At 40.4% G+C, this 21,041-nt stretch overlaps 1 protein-coding gene across 2 annotated transcripts in view; it reads right to left on the bottom strand.

The window, feature by feature from the left end:
* spop (speckle type BTB/POZ protein) overlaps positions 1-3,863 on the bottom strand; it is a 75,251-nt gene extending 71,388 nt beyond the window's left edge. For both annotated transcript variants that reach the window (XM_026361033.1, XM_026361024.1), the window contains exon 1: positions 3,776-3,863. The gene's annotated coding sequence lies outside the window, so the exon portion shown is untranslated. The remainder of the gene's footprint in view (positions 1-3,775) is intronic.
* Positions 3,864-21,041: the final 17,178 nt, after the last annotated feature.

The following is a 21,041-nucleotide window of genomic DNA, read 5'->3' as shown; positions in this document are numbered from 1 at the left end:
AGAAAACTGTTTGATGAACTAAAGTCTTCTGACACATAATGTAGACTTGAGAAGCAAGGACAGTGGCTTATTTATCAAATGAAGCTGCAACTTAGTAAAAGCTCAAATGCTTTCACAAACGTTTACACCAATCAGTCATAATCTTCTACCCTACATCAAGAGAACATAATGACCATCAACTATGTAAAGAATGCCGTTGACAGCATAAGAGCAACAGTCGAACGAGGAAAACTACAAAGCTAGTCAATGAGTTATGAGTGACATTAATATTTTTCACATCTGTAGTGTTTTGAATTAAACAGCATTTATGAACTCCCACACACCTCTCTGAGCTGAACAGAAAACAGGACAACACACTTAATTTTATTTTGTACATCAGCTTGACTTAAAAAACCAAATGCAACTTTATGAGTAAAAGTTTATAAGTAAAGTGAAGTGTATGCATCTGTTCCACCAACGTCTTCCACTTATTACTAAGAAAATCACTAGCTTAAATAATAATTTATACATTCCGTTTCAGGTGACTTGATAATTATATTTTGTGACCTACTCCATCAGTTTAGAATTTTTCTATTTGTTAATTAGTAATTTTCTTGTTTGCGTTTTGTATCTCGTGACCTGTTTCTATGGAGTTTTGTATGTTGTTAATTAATTTGTTTTCTGGTTATTTGTTTTGAATGCTGTCAATTAGTTAATGCTGTCAAATTAAGTGATGTAACTAATCATCCCTAATTCATCCGCACATTATTTTTACAATTACCTGATAAATTGTTCTGTCGATAAATATCAGCAAAATAATGTAAAATGTCTGTCATAATTTTCAAGGTAACTTTATCAACCAATCATCCAAAACCCAATGGGGTCATGTGCAACAATAACAAATATCAAATCTCTACATTGTCTTTAACTATTCAGAAATTACAGCCATTTTCATTCCCACATCCCAATTTGGAGCTCATAAATAATCAAAGAATAGTTTATATGCAGCTGCATGGCCAGGTGTGGCCTGTTCTCTGGTTGCTCCACGATTAAATAAGCAGATAAAGGTCTGAAGGTGGTTCTGAGTGTTACATTTGTATTGGGTAGCTGTTAACTGGAACTCTTAACATCAGGCCCAAAGACATATCTATGCAAGTAAAGGAAAGTAGCCAAGAGTAGCCAAGAGTAGCCAATACAAGTACAATACAAGTAAAGAACACTAATGAGGAGGTAGGTATATCATCGACAAAGTCTACAGTCAAGAGACTGCTTAATGAATAGAAATACACAGGCTTCACAACAAAGTTCAAACACTGGTAACGCTCAACAACAGAAAGGCAGAGAGATTAGAGTAAAACACCTAAAAAAGGATGACCAGTTCTGGAAAAAGATTCTCTGGACTGATAAAACCAAGATTAGCTTGTACCATGAGGATAGGAAAGAAAGAAAGGAACAGCTTATGATCCCAAGCATACCACATCTTCTGCCAAACATGGTGGACACAGTGTTATAGCATGGGAATGGCTGCCAAAGAAACCAACCAACCAACCTTTGACCACCAAAATCTAATCAGCTTATCTTTATTCTTATCCTGAAGTTCCAATCTGTGTAATTGATTGTTAAGATCCGGAATTTGTGGGTATTCAATGTATATCCACATGCTGAGCTGTATTCTAAGGGCAAATGCATCAGGTCTCTACCCGATTGTTCTCAATCGGGTAGAGAACAAATACATCAAGACCTACTTTATTATCGTGTCTAAGTCACTGACTATAAACAGCTTTTATCAAAGTTAAATTAGTGACAAATTATGTCTGCTTCTATTTGTTGCTGGTTTATGGTGGATCACAGTTAAAAAGATGTTGCCCTAAACACGCCATTGTTTTGTAAATGCTGATCTGGTCTAGCTGTACAATTTAAGTTAGAACTATCCCCCCTGCTTTAGCTAGTATTGAAAGGAGAAGCATTCTGTGCCTTTAGTTGATAGCTTGACAATAGAAAGACAGACAGGAAACCTGGGAAGAGAATGGGCGTGACTTGAAATAAAGGTCCCCTGCCAAACTTGAACCGGCAACACTGCTGTTATGTAGCACACGCAATAACATTTGTTTATCATCTTGGTTTAATAGGCTTATTGTTCTGTAATTTGAGCTGCCATTCAGAAAAGTGGCCTAAATTCCTTCCAGAATTCCCTCACAATAATGCTTGTTCTCTCCTTGTCTTTGGTTTCACACAGCACTTTAAAGTTAAGCCTTCCTGATACCAATATTGTGACCGCTCTCCTGGGCCCAGATTTATACAAGGCTGAGAAGACTTGGCTAAAACCCATTCTTTTAAGTTTAGCATGACCTAATTCTAGGAGGTGTGTTTCGTGAAGTAAAACAATTCCCACCTTGTCTCTTTTTGCTCAGTATTTCACGCCTCTTCACTTCAGTGGATTGAGCAGGCATTATATGATACTACCTTAATTAATCCTGAAAAGAAAAAACTAAGTCACAACTGTGGCACATATAACCGGATGTTACAAGTGAAAACATATAAGTGACTCTCTGAAATAGGATCCTATTTCTGATGTCTTGATGGCAATGAGGGAAAACCTCAGCCCAATATGGCAGCAGATACTCACTATATATTCACTGAAAATAATGCACAATATGTTTCCCACATCACGCCTTCCCCAAGCAACTATACACACATAGAATCAGCTGGCAATCTTTAAAATTGCACATTATTCACACAAACCCTAGTTACACTTATCACACAAAACATTAAGAATTGTTTTGCTGTCTTTTATTTTGCCACTAGATGTCACTGAAACAAATCTTTGAATGAATGAACCAATTTTTAAGACAATTGATGAAGTGGTTCATTGGTTTATTGCTACCTGCATCTCGTATCGACAGTAGCTAGAAGACAAAAAATAGTTGAGTAAAGGGCATAGACAAAATAAGGCAAAAGATATAATCAAACATACAGACTTCTTATGTCAGGCAAGTTCAGCTGTAATCAGTAAACACTATTGTTGGCTGCCATTTCCCTGGTTGCTTCTTCCTGACTGTGGAAGAAGCTGCAAAGGGTGTTTACAATCTTATCCCTTTCTTCTTTAGTACTTTTTGTTGCCTCTGTATATTGGTGGTGTTTTTTTTACAGTGCATCTGGAGCGTATGGAACAAACATATAAATGAGAAGTGAAACATTTCAAACCAAGTAGGAAGTGCACTGGACGTGGATAACACAAGTCACATATCTCTCCCTGCTTAAATTACAAGAAAGAGAAAAAAAAAAAAAACTTTTCTCAGGGGTTTTGCTCCATAACTACTTAGTTTGCAAGCATCTTGCAGGGGTGATATAAGGACCTCTCTCTGCATTGCAGCAGCCTTTCTGCAGGACTTCCCCTCTCTCTAACCTGCAGCTGTCCTGCACTGCGCACGGAGATGCAACAGAGGGGAAGTCGTGGTCACCGTTTGGCAGGATACTCAGACTAAGCCGGAGGATAGAGCACAACATGTTTTCTTATCAAGGACTCGTTGTCGTGCGATTTTTCCCTTTGTTTTTTGCTTGTAGATCTACACACAGCCCATAAACAACGAAACGAAAAAGTCCACCACAAATTACAAACCTGAGTCGGTACTAATCTGCTAACATTAGCTAGCTAGCGGATGATATTCATGCTCTGTAAAAGTGCTTCCAGCGTTAAATCGCGTCCAAACTTTAACCGTAAGTTATTTCAGTGGCGACACCGTGAGATACAAGCGATGTCTATAAGAAGATCTGATTTTACAGCTTTAAAACTCACCATTGCTTCGCAGTTCCCGAAAGGAATGAAGGATTTATGACAAGAGTTGTCACTGCACTTCCGGGTTACTGTGACGTCTACAGGCGCGTAACAAGCGCCTGGCCATGCTGTGATTGTTTTGGTTTTTAAACTCCGGGTTTCACAGGGGAAAATAGTTGCATTTCTTACTTTAGCCGCCTCTCATTCAAACTACCACACCTGTTGTCACTGATTCCCATTTCTGTGCTTTGTGTTTATGTTAATTTAACACTACTTCTTGTAGAGTTTGATATGATTTGACGAATCAGTCCCCAGGATGAAGATTTAGCAGTAATTCATCAATATACAGCAGAAATACAGCAGAGAGCAATGGTTGGAAAAGTTTTTGGAAATTATAAATTAGTTAAAAGTGAGAATGTCCAGGTTTTTTTTCCTCCCTATCTTAGAGTATCTGCCACCCAAATCCAATCTAATATTTATTGTTGTTAATTTTATCCTTCATACAATGTAACAGCTGCACAGCATACTGCCCAATATTTCACAGAATTAAATTGAATTGTACTGAAACCGAATGGCAGATCTGCTTTTCACTAATGCATGCTTCACTAAAATATATCCTGTAGTATTTTGTATAATATCTATGCAGAGCAAAAATGAGTCAGGCAGCCTCTCTTTATATCCATAGATACTAATATCTAAATATGGAATAACTTTACCAATATAAAGTTTTTGAACCAACAGCAGTATCATACTGTCACACATAAACACAGACAACTATTTACACCTATAGGTAATTTAGAGTCACCAATTAATCTACTGTATATATGCAGGACTGTAAAAATACCCAAAGAAAACCTACCCAGGCATGGGAAGAAAATACATAGAAGCGGCTCATCCAGAGAGCAGGTTTTAAACCCGGGATCTTCTTACTAGGAAGCAAGAGTCTTAGCCACTGTGCTACCCAAAAACAGAACTGAAAAGTTATAGTTAAATCATATACAGTCTGCATCATCCACACAAAGTGGATGAACCGTTGAACAGGTGAATAGCCTCAAATACCTTGGACTTAATGTACCCACTAAACTCAGTTTAAACACATTACTGGTATCTATGGCAGCAAACACGCATCTGTCATCTGTGAACTCAAAGAACTCTCTGTTGGCCCTCTCATGCTAATTAGACTCATTTCACTGTGCTTTCCCCCTGCTCCTCCACTATTCTAACCATTTCCAAATGAACAAACTAAACAGTATCCGACAAACATTGCTACAAAATCATTAGGCTCCCTACACCTGACCTTCTAGACCTCAACAACAGAGCCACTTACTACGCATCCATCACCGATAATTGCCTCACTTTATTCCCAGAATGAGGGCCAATACAAGCGTACATTTGGGATATTTTAAGGACAATTTTTATTAAATGCAGGAACTTTACCATATATGTGTTTTGTGAATTGTTAAGGGAAAGTGGGCCATCACAGCAGGAAACAGACACTAGCAAGAGGAGCAAGGATACAGGAGATAATGTAACAAGCAATTTAAAATATGCTGAGAATATAGTGAAATATAAAAGAGAGCAGTGTCTTTGTACAGATTTTACTGGCTTGGTGATGTGCTGTAATATGATTATGATCTTCATGCCAGCCTTTAATTTGGATGAAAAGAATGTTGGGCAGGCGCGCTGGTGTTGCAGATGTGAGTAGTCAGTGCTGCAGATATACGTCACCACATGAGGGAACGTGCCCATGTTTGGTGTACTGGCAATTTTGCAACATTATAAGAATATTATAATATGATTTTCTCATTTGCACATTTAAATCAAATGCATCCAACCTCAACAAAAGCATTTGGGATACACCACGAATTTGCTGTGATGCTCATCCAAAAGGGCGTCTAGTGGGATATTTAGTTTAAAGCAAAACAAATAATAAATATAAACAAAAAAAATTTGAAGAAGAGGAATCTGGCAATTGACTAAAGGAGTGAAAAGAAAGTTGTTATGACACCTGGATTGTTTTCTTCTTAGAAAATGTTTGATCTCTTGAGGAGTGCTGCTAGGATATTCAAGCATGCTTTCCTTCTATTGTGTGAAACACTCCATGTTCCACAGTTTTAAATGACATGCATCTGTGCTGATGTCTAATGTGAACAATAACATTATTTTCTGTTTGCTCTTGTTTAATATACAGTAGAGTCCATCGCTACATGATTAATAATGTCGACTTCCCCCAGCTGGTGGGATGTTTCAGTACATGAAATTACATTACTATGTGACAATCCCAGTTTACTCCACAGGTCTGGCACTGTGTTCAGCCATGGCTCAGCTCTGGAGTTCAATGCAATTATAAATAAATAAGCATGTGGTCGGGAAGAAGACAGGGCCCTATGGGGACAAGCTGAGAGAAAATAGAGGAAGTTTAATTAAAGCTGCAAACCGCACTCCCACACACAGACACACAGAGACACACACGCACACTAATATAGGCAAACCAATATATATATATATATATATATATATACACACACACATGCACTTCACTTGCCATTAAGTATGTTAGCATGCATATGTGTGTCTATAATTACAATTATACAAAACAGCAAATGGTGTGCATGCAGGGAGTATTCACATGCACATACTTGTATATTTGTCTGTATCCATTTGTGCAAATGTCTACAGGCAAAACAATACAGGAGGAGAAGAATGTGAGAGTGGAATAATCCCATGCTGTGTTCAAATATGGTTCTCTAAGATTCTCATCACACAGGTTTTGGTGTGTTACCTTCTTGACAAGGAGGAAAGTAGTTTGTCTCTTGCACTATTTCACATCCAGTAACCAGGCTATTGCATTCTTTACCACACAGTGAAATGATCTGGCGTATGCTGGCATGTTTTTGTTACATTATTTTCTGCAAAATGATTGAACTGCGAGTCTCCTTGTAATTACCTAAGGGGTGCAGGCAAAGGCACAGCCAGTAAAAGGCTGATGAGGGAGTATTGAATTTGCACTTCAATTAGAGTGCTTATAAAGTGTGGATTACACGAGGACTCCAGGGCCATAGTTCTCACTCAATTACCACCGTGCACTATGGGAGGAGGGACAGCAGGCAGGAAGGGTGGACAGTGAAGGCATGAAGGTAAAAGAGCAAGGTGGCGGAAGGAGATGGAAGTAGAAAAAGTGTGAGATGTTAAATGTTGGTGTGGCTCTTTAAAAGTCTTTAAAAGGAATGGAGCTATTCAAAAAGACACAGGGAGAAAAACTGGCGAGCGAGCCATCCATGTGTGACTCAGGTCTCCCACTCCAAGTTCTGGCCTTGGATTCAACAAGGACATCTGAAGACACACAGCCATCTGACTTATTAAACTTCCTGGCGCTGCAAAGCGTAGCACCACACTGATTTGAAATGCCTGTGCATGTGCATTCATTTCCATTTTCTGTGTTGTCTAAACAAGTCTCCTTCAAGTTGAAGGGGGTATACAGAGGAATCTGCTCAAAAGGAGCAAAAAAAAAAAAAAACAACAATGTGTCTGAGTCCCTGAGTAAATTCTCAAACGGATTATTGAGCCAATGAGTGAAAATCACCGGCCATTTAGAGTGGATTTGTCTGTGAGGCACCGATAAACTGCAGCTTGCCTTTCTGCGGCTTAGCACCACGATTGTGAGAAGGAGATGCTTGAAGGACATGCTTTTAGAGTAAACAAGCCAATGGCAGCAAGAAAAAAGGAAAAAAATTCAAATTGATTGCTTGGCTGAACCTGTAAAGACAATGTGACGTGATTGAATGTGAATAATTAATTGTTATAGGCCTTTATGAAGGCTTCTTGGTGTTTAATTACTGCTTGGACTGTGCACGATGCACAAATGGTAGAAGTAAAGCAGGATTTCATTATCTCCTGTCAAACTCTGAAATCCCATTTACATTATGTGTAACGAGTTAAATGAGGAGGCTGGACAAATGCAGCATGGAAGTGTCATAGGATAGGTAGGTTACGTGAATACTATTAGGCAGCATTACAAGATGTAACCGGCACTTACGTAAGCGCAGAGCTCCTGTTAATTGGATACGTGGATGAACAAATAAAGGAAAACCTAATAGCTTAGCACAAAAAGGGACTTAGTATCTGCATTTGCCTTTAATCTCCCGGATTCCAGCACACTTGCTGTCTGTTTAGATCATCGCCTTCCCTTCTACCTTTCTCCCCCTCACTCTCTCTCTCATTGCTACTGTCAACAAAGAATGTGCAGGCTTCCCACAGGCCCTAAAGGAATCTCTCACACTGCACTCACATAATCACTTCAGACCCAGCTGTTTAGGCCGACATCTCCTCTGGGACTTAGCAGCCGCTCGCTGCAGGCCAAATCAGACCACTGAGTAAAAACACAAAAATCAACTGCAACTGTGAAACAAAGAAGTGCAAGTCAGACAAAGGAGCATGACCAGTCTGAGAACATCAAGCACTCGTCTTATGGTGGCTGAATGTCATACTCTCCTCCTTCGTAATGGGATGATTTGGTGCCCTCCTGTATGAAAATGATAGACTTTAAGAGGCTTGGTTTGAGAGCATAATATACACCCACGTACTGTGTATGAAAAGTGAAAGCATACATTTATATATGTGGAGCTCTGTGTATGTGTGTGTGTAAGTGTGTGTGTGTGTGTGTGTGTGTGTGTGTGAGTGTGTGAGACCAAATGGGATCCAAAGCTTCATCTACTTATATCAAAGACACTGGATTTAATGACATGTTTAATGACTCCTTACATTGGCAAATGGGCTTTATTTGAAATCCCCAGCTCCATCAGAAAGAAGTCTTTTCTCCTCCAATTAGAGGCATCCTTTGGAAGACAGACTCCCCGTTCCAAACGAGGAACGTTTTTTTTTTTTTTTTTTTTTCGAAGATAGAGAATGAAGAGCTGTTGACGCTTGGTCCCTTGCTAATGTCAGACTCGAACAAGCTGGAAATACATTAAACTATCAAGGTGGGGAAATATTTTTAACAATGGCAGGCTCATGGGAGTTGACAACCTATGAAAAAGAGAGCTAAATGCATCTGCTGTATTACACTCAGTATCTCCCCACTGCGTTTAATGGTGGGTATCTTCATTTTACTTTTAATAGCATTGGGAATATTTTTTTCCACATTTATTTTATCAACTTGCTTTTAGTTCAGTGGCACGTCTTGTTAAGGCTATAATTGTGTATTTTGGTTACAACAAGGATAAATGATGTTTTTATATCAACATAAATGCCGCACTGAAAAGTTGCACACTTGCAGTCTTATGAGTTACGCAAATTGTTATGTTGAAAGAAGCACATCCTGCTGGGAGCAGAGTTTGCCTCAGTGAACCAAATTATTAATATCTTAATTAGCAACTACAATATGAAAAGTGTGAGACACACAACAGAATGAAAGATGCTTGTTTTTCTCAGGCTGTCACAGGCTGAGCTATGCAGCTCAATTTGAATGACTCAAAAAGCTAATTTCCCTCCAGCATCGACTCGCATTGCTTGGAAGATAGCTGGCATTTGCATAGTAAAGGGCTATATAGAAGCTGAAAGGTTTTCTGTGTAAAATGTGTGAAACGCTCCGTGTGGAGACACAACTAAGCACTAACATTGCAAATCTCGAATATTTTTAAAGCTGTGACTTGTTTTAATAGAAAACCGCTGAATCAAATATTAAATTTAGTTCACGTTTCATCTTACAGCACTAGAAATATGAACGTTCCAGCAATGGTTTTCTGTAAAGCTGCCGGCATTAAAGTGTTCCCATGCTGGCCCATGTCGATCACAGCATTACAATCAGTAGGTGACATTAATATTGTGGCCGATGTGTGTAAATGCCCTTTCCAGTCAATGTGATATACTATAGGTATCGAGACTTGACAACAATGCATAGAAACACATAATTTGGGAAATGAACTCCCCCAAAACCTCAATTATACCCATATGTCTCTTCATACCCTCGCTGTCTGGTAAATGGACACGCCTTAACTTCCAATTTTTTATTTGTAATACAAGCCGTCTGTTGAGCACACCTAATGATATCATCAAGGCTCTTAACCTTGGAAAGCTCCCTCGAGAGCCATAGAAGAGTTTACGCAGGCTGCGTTGTCCTTATGACAACTAAAACGAACATCATGTTCATCCATCGCGTCATCCAACATCACTGTCGGAGTCTTTGTCTCTCTGAAAATCAGAAACGGCAACAAACTGTTTTTTTTTGGCTACAATACATAACCCAGCAAAATCATTAAGATCAGTGTAAAATATGATTCACTACATTTACTGCGCAGTCATTAGCTTCCACTAAAGCAGTTGCTGAGACAGAAAGGACACTGGCTGTCTTTCAAGGCTTTGGCACGCTTGGCTCCCTCTCAAACATGTTGCACTATTACTCTGTTTCTAATTATTCAGACCATAAAAAAAAAATCACAATATGAAGAATGAGCACGACGTTCTACCCACAGCTTTACTCCTTTTGCCATTTCGTTTAACCGCTCCTTTTCTATCAGTGAAGGTCTCCACCTGTTCTACAATTTTCTGCACGCGGCCAAAGCACAGTGGAGTTACACACGAGAGGCTTATCTGTTTTCTTGGACACAGCTGGGGCATAATGACCTCGTGCCACAGGTCGAAACATTTTTTTCTGTCTTCACATCCCCCAAATGAGGCTGCCTCTGGTCATTAGCAAACCAGCGTTTTAAAAACACAGAAAAACAACCAGCGCTGTGGCCATTAAAGATGCCATCGACTTTTTAATTAAGTCTCATAAAGGGCCTATCAATGTGAGGTCAGTAATATACGACGGCATAAAGCCGATCCCATCCCATTTCTGTGTTCTTTGAGGCTTTAACAGATCTTTTCTCATTTCATGCTATTAGAGAAGGTCTGGGACTGTAACATTTAACATTTTAGCAAGTCCCAGACATAATTTCTCATCATGCTCCGTAATCTAGTTCCACCATTTCACGTGACCTTTTTTTTTTTTTCTTCTTCTTCTACCGTGGCACAGAAAGTTTATTTGTATGGCACCTTTCAAACACAAAGCAAGGTTAAAACTAAGCATTTCAGTTGACATTCAAAAAACAAAGAGCGTGAATAAAGGCAGTGACCTCAGGTTTGTCTTTCTTTTCCTAGTTTGAATAAGTACTTCTTGCTTTTTCAAAGAGAACTGCGACACACTTCTCAAGCCAACAGTAAAAGAATGGAAAAACTTTTCGAAGTCTTCCTTGGACATAAAATCTTCGCTTTATATTCATTTTCATGGTCATGTTCTTGATTTTACTTGTGTTACATTTTAGGTTTGAGTCAAAATACTTTATTAGCTGACTTCTTGGGAGTCTGTGTGTGTTTGTGAGCCATGTGAGGCAAAAAAAAAAAAAAAAGATCAGATGTTAAATGCATGGACTGGATTGACTACTTCACATTTTCCGACCACCAAACAGACTTTGAATTGCTTCCTTTGATTCCCACTGCAAAGGAATCGTCCAGTGGGGAGTGGGATATTGGAGAACATTCACTCACCTCACACATGGGGTCGGTCACAGTGACCTCAAATCTCTACACATGAAGTTCTCAACAGCACCAGGACGACCAGGGTGCAATAACAAGACTGACCTCCTTATCGCCCGTTGGCACAAGATAACATATCTAATGGTACATCCAGAAGATGTTAGAAATAGAGAAACTTTCTACAAGGGAAAAGTGTTGTGGACAGCAGCAACCAGAAGGAAATCCAAGTCCGGAACGAGGTTGGATTCATTGTCAGACTTCCAAGATGCAATTATCTGATATCATGTCAACCTGACACATGTTTTTTTATTATGTTTATTTTTTCCACACTCACCTATATTTTATTTTCAACAAGCAATCTGTGTGTCAGGAATTCAAATGGTATTGTTTGGACATAGAAACAATTCCATTTTTCTCATACTTGCTCATACCATGCTATCATTCAGTTAGTCTTGATCCTTTCAGTGACGTGAAACTATCTGTTCCAAAGAGAACAGCATCAAATAAAGTCATGTGATTATTCATTTCTTTTTAAGTCTTGCGTAGTGGAAGTCACAAAGGGAACACCACCAACCCTGCTTTTCAGCATTATCTTTCTGACCATGCTCCTGTTTTAATACAATAATGTTTGTTCCTACCAATAATTAACAACCTAAGTTAGAGTTTCACAGAGCTTCATTTTCAATTTTAATATTGTTGTCAAAGTGACCTGTTCAGGATGTACCCTGCCTCTTGCCCAATGACTGCTGGGATTGGCATCAGCAGCCCTGTAACCCCGAACAGGAGAAGCAGTTAAGATAATGGATGGATGGATATTTGTGTTTTGAGTGCTCTGATTCCCTTCAGCTCTTCTGTTTGCTCATCAGGGATCCTCCATGTCAAACTGTGACCAGCTCTTCCCATAGCTCACCACCCAACTGTATGTTATTCTAGAGTAATGCCTGAAAAATCAAACTGAGTATCTAATGAAGAAGGTTGGACATCTAGCGAGCCAAAAAAAAATACTGACCTTGAGTTTGCAGAGTGAACCTGAGCTAAAATCCCAGTTAATATAAGAGTGTTTGATTGATGGTAAGAAGGAATAGTCGATGTGTCGGCTGGATGTGCAAGCAAACTTGTAGTTTGCTCACATCTTAACTGTAAGCCTCTTAAAGGCTGATGTAGTAAAGTATGGAAACACAGTCGGGTAGGTTTAGTCTAGTTTGCACGGAGTAAATGAGTAGAGACTTTTCTCAATCTAAATCTAGGCTGTGACCTTTGACCTCTGCAACCGATTAAAAGTTGTGTTCTGTTTTCTTTGAAGAACTCAGTGTGTAATGTAAATAGACTTACAGTGCCTTGATGAGCACGTTGAACACTAATCTTTTACCTTTATGGCACAAAAAGGAACAGCAAGCTTGTGTTTTGTTCTCATATATCTGGAGAAAGAGCACAGAGCTTCTTTTCTTCATGAACATATCGTACTGCTCCACTAATCAAAGACTCTAAGTTAGGTCCAGGGCATTTTTTTCAACCAATTTCACAAAGGAAGAAAAAAGAAGGCAATGTCATTAGCAATATACATCAACGCACAAGAACCGCTATTGTTGGTAAACTAATGGGGACCGATGTTGTTTGTAAGCTTCAGCTGTTTGCTTAATGGCAGATCTTCGAGCAACATTGGCATTCATTTACATATGTAAATTCTAAGCAGGCCAGCAGAGCTGTTCTTGGCAATGCTTCTGTTTGCCTGCAGAAGGAAAAAAAGGGGGGGGGGGGGTGTTGGGGTGTGCTGGGAGAAAGAGGGAGAGAGATAAACAAACAGATGGAAAGTAAAATAGAAAACGGAGATGGATGGGATCGTTTAAGAAGTGATGAGCAGAAACTGAGGCAGAGCTCAGGGCAGCGGTGGTGGATGGATGACAAGAGGGAGCTTTGACAACACAAGAAAGTCAAGACATCACCTGAGCCCGGTGCAACTGTCTCCACCGTCTCCTGCATATGGCAGCAGCCAGGACAAGTAAATAAGAAGACATGTTCTTCTTTCCTGTAGGTTAAACCTGAGAACAGCCCTACAGGTTGTCTGACAGTTGCAGAGAGTCCTTAGGGCAAATTCCCCACCGAGTTCAAGGACTCTCACACTCACACTGATGTACGCAGATGTGCACAGATGTTGCGACGCTTTAGACTGTAATCTGCTAGCATTAGTGGCACTGTGTGTTACTAATTCATATAGACAGCTGGGGACAGTAGGTGCAGGTCCCCAGTGCTTTACAGGCTTCCAGACAGCATGCCGTCATCTAATATGGCTAGGCAAGCATGTGTGTGTGTGTGTGTGCGCGCATGTGTGTATAGAGGAAGAAGCAGGGGCAGGTAACAGTACCAGTGAAGAAGAAGGCATCTGTCTCACAGCCCGTAAATGAGAGAGCAGAGATTTTTGCAGCCAGACACACTTTGATCCGCATTGTTCCTGTGAGACGTCGGTAAACAGCGAGAGCAAGCCAACATGGGAAAATGCAAAAAGAAAAGAGTTCAAACTCAACCATCTGAAAAAGAAAAACAAGCTCTGCGTAAAGGAATATTTGGCACCATTGTTATAGAAATAAATACTGATCTTGCTATGCTGGATCCCTGATTGTGACTAGAAATCACTGTGCCTCCTTATATCACTCACAGGCTGAGAAGATGTAACAGAAAACTGATTGAACTTATTCCCAAATCATGAATATATATTAACTCTTCCGAGCATTCGGTGTGTTTAGGGACAAAGCTCTGGTGTGCAGAGATGTATGCATTTTACCATAACTGTATATATGAGTTACTGTAGCACTTACATCACTCATTGTAGCTGTAGTACTGACGAGGAGGATATTAAGTCATTTACTGATACACAGTTAATGCAAAATGTATATTATGGCTTTTTCACACAATGTACACAAAAAGGCAGAGAAAATATCCTTTCACCTTACTCTTGCTGATCTTTAAGTTGTCCTTCTTCACAGTTCCATCACAATACAACAGCTTTAGTCACTCAGTTCACCCCTTTTGTGAGCACATGTGCACTGACACATTTGTCCATGCTTACTGCAAGGAATGCTTGTTACGGTGAAGACTGACAAACAGTCAAGGAATGAATCCTGCTGACCTTATAGTGCGTATTTGTGGATGCACCTTTTATAATATTTCACTTCTTCTTTTCCGTTTGCACCGCTGTGTTAAAACATTACCCACAAGTTGGCTACACAAAGGGCACGTTGTGTTTCAAAGCTGAAATGGAGGTGCTTTACTGCATGTAAAAAGACCTCTTCTATTTTACTCATTTCTCCCTCAGGCCATTTCTTTCTCCACCTCAGCTCATGTGCAGCCAATTAATGACTGACCAATCAGCATCCAGGAACATTATTACACCATATTGTGCCTTTGCTCAGGATGGACTGCTGATTCCTTCCCTGGACATATTTGTCCGATGAGAGCTATTCTATTGGTTTTGAATAAATCATCCTGCATTTAAAAGCAGCATGTTTGGAAAAGTTAAGACAATCTGTAACAGGGTACTTCCCAGTTAACCAGTAGGTTAGTATTTTCAAACAAATGTAATGATTGTCTTTAAGTTTGGATTATAAGTTTGAAAATCTTCCTTTGTGGAGTCTGTGTAACCTGATCATCAACTTTGCTTGAGGACAAAGGCTCACACAAATGTAACACACCTGAATCTGTGACTGACGTGCCTGCCGTTGTGTTGCATCATGGGTAATGTAGGCACCGGGTTTTGACAATGAAGAAAAATGTGTGCAATAAAAAAGACAATAGCTCTGGTTCTGCTGCATCAATTTTCATGTCCATCGACACTTTTACGATGTTATAGAGGTGCTATGTTAAATCGATGGAGTACTCTTTTAAGTCCAAGAGTGAACACAGCCTCACATTGCGATGCATTCTGAAATAAAAAATTATCAGAGTCGTCATCACGGACAGCTCCAGTCCGATATCAGATGCCAGGACACTACGAGAATGGACATATTTTTTGTCCATTGTGCATTTTATCGGGTCACAGATGGACTACAATAGGCATGTTATGCTTCTGCGGACAAATGTGGGCCTTGGAACGCCTACAAAAACACATTCCATCTTTGAATCAATAATCCAATATGTTCAGTCAGAGATAACAGATGATTGGTAGATAGGTACTACGTGGTGCCAAGAGGCCCCTCCATCACGACTGGCTCACACATTTCAAGTGAAGAGAGGACTAGCCAAAACGCATCTTGAGGGACTGCCAATCACCTCCAGTAACGATAATGCAGGAGACAAATGAAGGCAATAACTAGCAATGGGATTAGACCTCTTACAAAAGTGTGAAAGAGGGAGATTTGTGACATTTGTCTCCCCCACTACAGTGCAAACATGGCAGTAAGGTGACAGTGGTGTGAGACTGTTAAAAGGGAGCAGATTTAGTGAAGGTCACGGTGAAATTTGGGTGCTCAACTTCAACCACAATGAAATTTTTGATTCTGTCCATAACGCCGTCAGCCTCTGTGCTGTGTGCTCATTATGTGTTTGAAAAGACAAGAAAAAAACAGCATTCTTACGCCTTATCAGTCACAATTATCCATCAATAAAATGCTGTCTAACCTCTTTGTCCACCTTTGGCAGGTGCAATTGGCAGTGGTGGCAACATCAGCTTATTGTCTCTCAGTAGAACCATCTTAAATTACCAATAACTGCCACGTCTGAACTACTCTCAGGTTTCGTAAGCAAACTTTCACCTCTAATAGTCTGCCACTTTTCACTTCATGTAATTTGTTGATTTTGTACTCGCTATTGCCTAAAGCAGATGTCAATCAGACGTTGCAGAGCACCTATAATAGTACCATGTGCTCACAGACGTGTGTTATCGCATCTTGAAGTATATATTTCCACCTCATTTGAATTTCACTGATGTGCGGATGTGAGAGCTTGTCACATAGCATTTATTGCTGCATTATCCGTGGTTTGGAGACTGAACAAAGTAATCAGTGTTTTCAAGCCATTAGTTTCCATCTGACATGTTAATGAATTATATTACTCATCACACATGATTCTATGCACATTTCTTTCCCACTTTTTGTTCTATATTTTACACAAATGTAATAATAACAGTAGTTTCCACAGATAAAGAGTGCATATTATCACACACCTGAGCTGGATTTGAATCCTCCCGGACAGAAACTATCCTTAACACGGTTTAATATATTTCATAAAATAACGTATCAGGGTTTTGTCAACAAACATTTTGGGGCATCACATGCGACCCGACTGTGCATCTATTAAAGCTAATCATCAAGTATAAATGGACACTGGGCTCCAAGGAAAACTGAGATTAAACCCAGCGGGCAGCAGAGCCAAACATTACGTGGCACTGGAGTTAATGTGCAGACAAAAACAAACCCGAAGTAATATTATTTTTACTAATCACCTGTTCCCCTCTTTACGTGACCAGTGAGGTTTTCAGATAATTAATTTACATTTGCACAGACCAGTTGTTTATAACACATGGTAACCAGTCACAAACTACACTATGTCTTGACTTCAAATAAAAAAGTTAAGCATGTATTGTGAATTTTTATTTTTATTTTTATTTTTTAATTTCCTCTTGTGTTGTGGAAGAAATATATAGGACCTCATTTGCATGTTATTTTTGGTAAGCCTACCACCAACTGCTGTTGCCTTTAAAACTCATTTGAAGATTACAGAAAATATAGAGCAAGCTTTTCAACTGGATTCCTCCTATTTTGAAGAGAATAAAACTCAAGGGATTTTATTTAGAGGCAAACTAGAGGGACACGTTTTAAACACAAGCCACTTTCATTAGAATACTTTAAAGATGAAGATGATACAGTATGGGAATGAAAACATATTTGACTTTGAGTGTCAGTTCAGTAATGAGCAAAGATTCAATAAAAAAAAAATATGCAGATTTATTTAGTTATATTTCCAAATGTCACCGTCAGTGCACGGTGGGTGAGTAATCTAACCAAGAGTTAGATCAGTTCAGTTAATCTTCTGTTCTGCTTTGGACTTTAAAACCTCACACGCAGTAGGTTATTACTGTTTGTCTGTTTATAGCCGAGCTCTAAAATAGAGGGAAATGGAATTGTTCAATATGCCGCTACGCAGCTATGTTTCTCTGCTGCACATGAACCGCTCTGAACGTTAGTTCATAAAACATGGGCTACATTTAAGCACATATCTACCATGGTTGGTAAGTGAGACATCAAAGCGCACCCACTGAATACTCCTGTGTTTTGATGATTGCTAGAGTTAGATTTACAAGCTTCATTTTGCCCTTTTGGTTTTATTGTTTGTCTGCACTTTAAAAGAACGTTAATTCTGACATGAATCTGAGTAAGTGTAACAGCATGGGTATAATTATGTTATGGGACAGACGAAAAGCTTCTCCAGTAGGCTAATGTGCCCGTGGCTGCTGCTCACTCGACTTCAGATGAGAGCCAGTAGGCCTAATTGGCTACATACAGCCTAATCAGACTTGCTGGATTGTCTTGCTTAACATTTTATCCCCATCCTTGTATCAATTTTCAACTAAATTAGCCTGGTCCACCAGAGATGTAGCAGAATTAGGCAGGTGGGGGAGAGGAGGGGCAGCGTTCACCATCACAGTATTTACAGTCTGACAAAGTAAAGGCTGCACAATGCGTCATTTGGAGGAAGAACAGCCAGTATGTGTGTCTAAAGTGCTCTGTGGCTCTGCATCATTTGAGAGAAATGTTCAAAGAGGATATATCACCCGCTACATGCCAGGCCCATTGTAGCCAAGATCAAAGTTCTGGAGGGTCTAGATGTAGGAGTTTGCCGTGGGGCCCTACAAACACCATATATGACACTGTATTAGATCATTGCACAGATTTGGTGCTTTAACAACAAGAGGGTACGTCAGTTAAAGCTACAGTATATCACTTTTTATGCCCTAAAATTAATTAATTAAATTAATGTGAGGACCAGTCTAAGGCTCTTGACTCATTAACAGTACTGCCAGCAGGGCAGAGATGTACATGTCTAGGAGCTTTTGAGCCTCAGCACTCTGACAAATTAGAGCATTTCAGCTGATTAGTAGGTTTTGAACCATTCTCAATTATTAATTTTGGAACAACGACTACCTGAATCATAGATCAGATCACAGCAGAGCAGGGAGAGGGAGAGCTGGGCGTAGCAGGGTGGTTTGAGCTCAAGTCTCTACTTGCTTAAGTTGCATATTGTAGCTTTAACTTAAAAATGTTGTCTCTTTATGGAATATTGCTCGAAAGAATGAATTACATTCGTAAGTAAAAACATCTCAATCTGCACAACGTACAGTCACAAAAAAATCCAATGAGTGAAAACTGAGGCAACAACAAGCTTACATCTGGTCTGTGATGTAACACTTTCACAATTCATACCTTAGCTTCTTAAAGCATCAAAATGTCCTAATTTGTCTTTTGTTTACTCTCTCTGCTTCGCCCTCCAAGCTTCATTTTTTGTTTTCAGTGATTGAAGATCTGTCAACTCAAGACAGCAGCGGTGGTAGAGGAGTACAGGCAGTCGAGTATAACCTTTGATCAGGAGAGTCTAGAAAAATGCAGTTCCTCTGATTTACCTCGAGACCCTGTGAAGTGCACAGTAACTAAGTAAGGAGTTTAGACGGTGAAGGGATGAGTGATGAAAAAGGCTGAGGGAAAGGAAGGGGAGGCTGTGAGCTGTCTGAGCAGTGATGACGAGGAGAAAGAAAAGTTGCCTTGGCTGTGGGCAGATGCTGGTTGCAGTGCCAGCTGGTGGGGGGTGGGCCCACCTGTCTCTGGCTCTCCCCATCTCCCTCTTCTCTGCCGTGGAGAGAGCGACAGATGGAGTCCGAAGGTTCTGGTCCCGTCCCCGCACTGCTTCTTCAGGCTGTCCACCTCTCTCCTACCCTGGCCTGACGGCAGCATGCCAGGGAAACATGGGGGACTCTACTGGCCCCCAGCCCTGCACGACCACAAGGATCAACTGCTTACACCGAGGGGTCGCCCTGCCGCCTCTCTCTCACTCCCTCAAGCTACTCTGCTGCCTCCCTGTGGATGTGAGCAACAACTGCACCTTCCCTTTGAAGTGCTAGCTGAGTGAAGATATTACTTTATGCAGACGAAACATGCCCTCTCAAGGTCTCGCAGCAGTGCCAGCTTTGAAATGATCAAGACTGGAAGCTTCGTGTAAGCTCATTTTTCACTGAGCAATAGATACGCAGAGCGAGGAAGAGGTGCCAAATTGAATATGCTGTACACATTGGTGGAGCTGTATTCTCCCTGAGGAGTGCTCTGGATGTATCGTGATGCATGTGGACCGTGTGGCAGCATTATAATAAGAGAACAGTGATGCACGGTGGAGGTCAAACTGTTATGTCAAACCCCAAAAGCAGCAAGTCCATCACAGGGTGACTTTGCGATTCCTGTGGCACAGGTTGTGTGATAAATCGAATGCACGAGGTCTCTGAAGAACCACAGAGAGCTCATTAGGGATCATTTAGGGAGTGAGCCAACCACACCACTTGTTCTACTGGACCTTCCATTAACCTCCCGCTCATTTGTTTGTAACAATACACACAGCTCTCGTTAAAAGGAGCTCGTGCAAATGAAAGAGGAAAGAGAAAATTAAAAATCCTGTCCTTTTAAAAGCTCCTTCAGCCCTCACATTTGTGTTATCTGTTTGCAGATTAAAAACTTCCCTTGTTGGGTTTTGCCAGAATCAGCCTTCATATTTTTGGGTGTCAATGTTCATTAACAGCGGAGCTGAGTTATGACTACGGTCCCTTCTCCAAAAGCAGCAGTATAACTGGACTATTCCTCCGCCCAGCAGCCCACGCTGCTCCCAGATGCACCTTTAGAGCACATTAATGGATTCTCTGCAGTTCAGAAAGAAAGTTATAGTTATCACTTCCTGTAAGCGATAAAGAAATCAGGCTGAATCTCAAGAGGGTTATTGATATTTAAATAACAGAATTCCTAGATCTGGTGTTTTACTGCAAAAAGGATGAGAGCGACCTCCTCCAGGCTGCAGCTCTAAACAGAGAGAGAGACTGGACAAGTCAGAGTCGACCCAGTGCCCAAGGGAGCAGCACAATTCCTCCACAGTTCTCTGATAAACTGCAGAGTACCATGGGAGGTCGGTCTTTACTCACAAAAGGGCATAGACGTAGGGTTTTCTCACTCTTAGGCTGCTTTTAAAGCCTCGCGGTTTGGTAATACGTTGATTCAATGGAAATTATCTGGAGACTGTCCCACAGCACAAAAAATGAAATGAGCTTTTCAACTGGCCCAAAGAACTTGGAGTCGACAATACAAAGACTGAAGCATGTGTAAAGGCAGTCAGTCAAATGATTTGGTATTATCTAGACCGACAAAGCTTCTCAATTATCACAGAACATGAAATGAATCTAAAGAGACCAATTTTCGCCAAATAATCAAGCCATTATCATTCATGACTCAATCACAGTGGAAATTACCAAGTCTCCGCTTGTGCCCAGCAGCAGAGAAGGAAAAAAAAAGCTCAGACATGTGAGGAAACAAAGGGACGATAACAGAGCTCCAACCACTTTGTGCCTCCAGTGGGACTCGTGTTGATGTGCGTCACTGGGGTTTGCCGAGACACGGGCTCTCTGCCATACCTGAGCCTGATTGAGTGCAAATTACGCGCATCTTGTTCCGCCATTCGAATGCAGGAAAAAGAATGAGTAAAAACGGCCAACAATCTATTTGGAGGCAATATCTATAAAGAAAATCATGTGAGA

Source organism: Anabas testudineus, chromosome 8, assembly GCF_900324465.2.
Source record: "Anabas testudineus chromosome 8, fAnaTes1.2, whole genome shotgun sequence".
Classification (NCBI taxonomy): Eukaryota; Metazoa; Chordata; class Actinopteri; order Anabantiformes; family Anabantidae; genus Anabas; species Anabas testudineus.
Note: the sequence above shows the minus strand (reverse complement) of the source record. Positions and strands in the feature narration are given on the sequence as shown.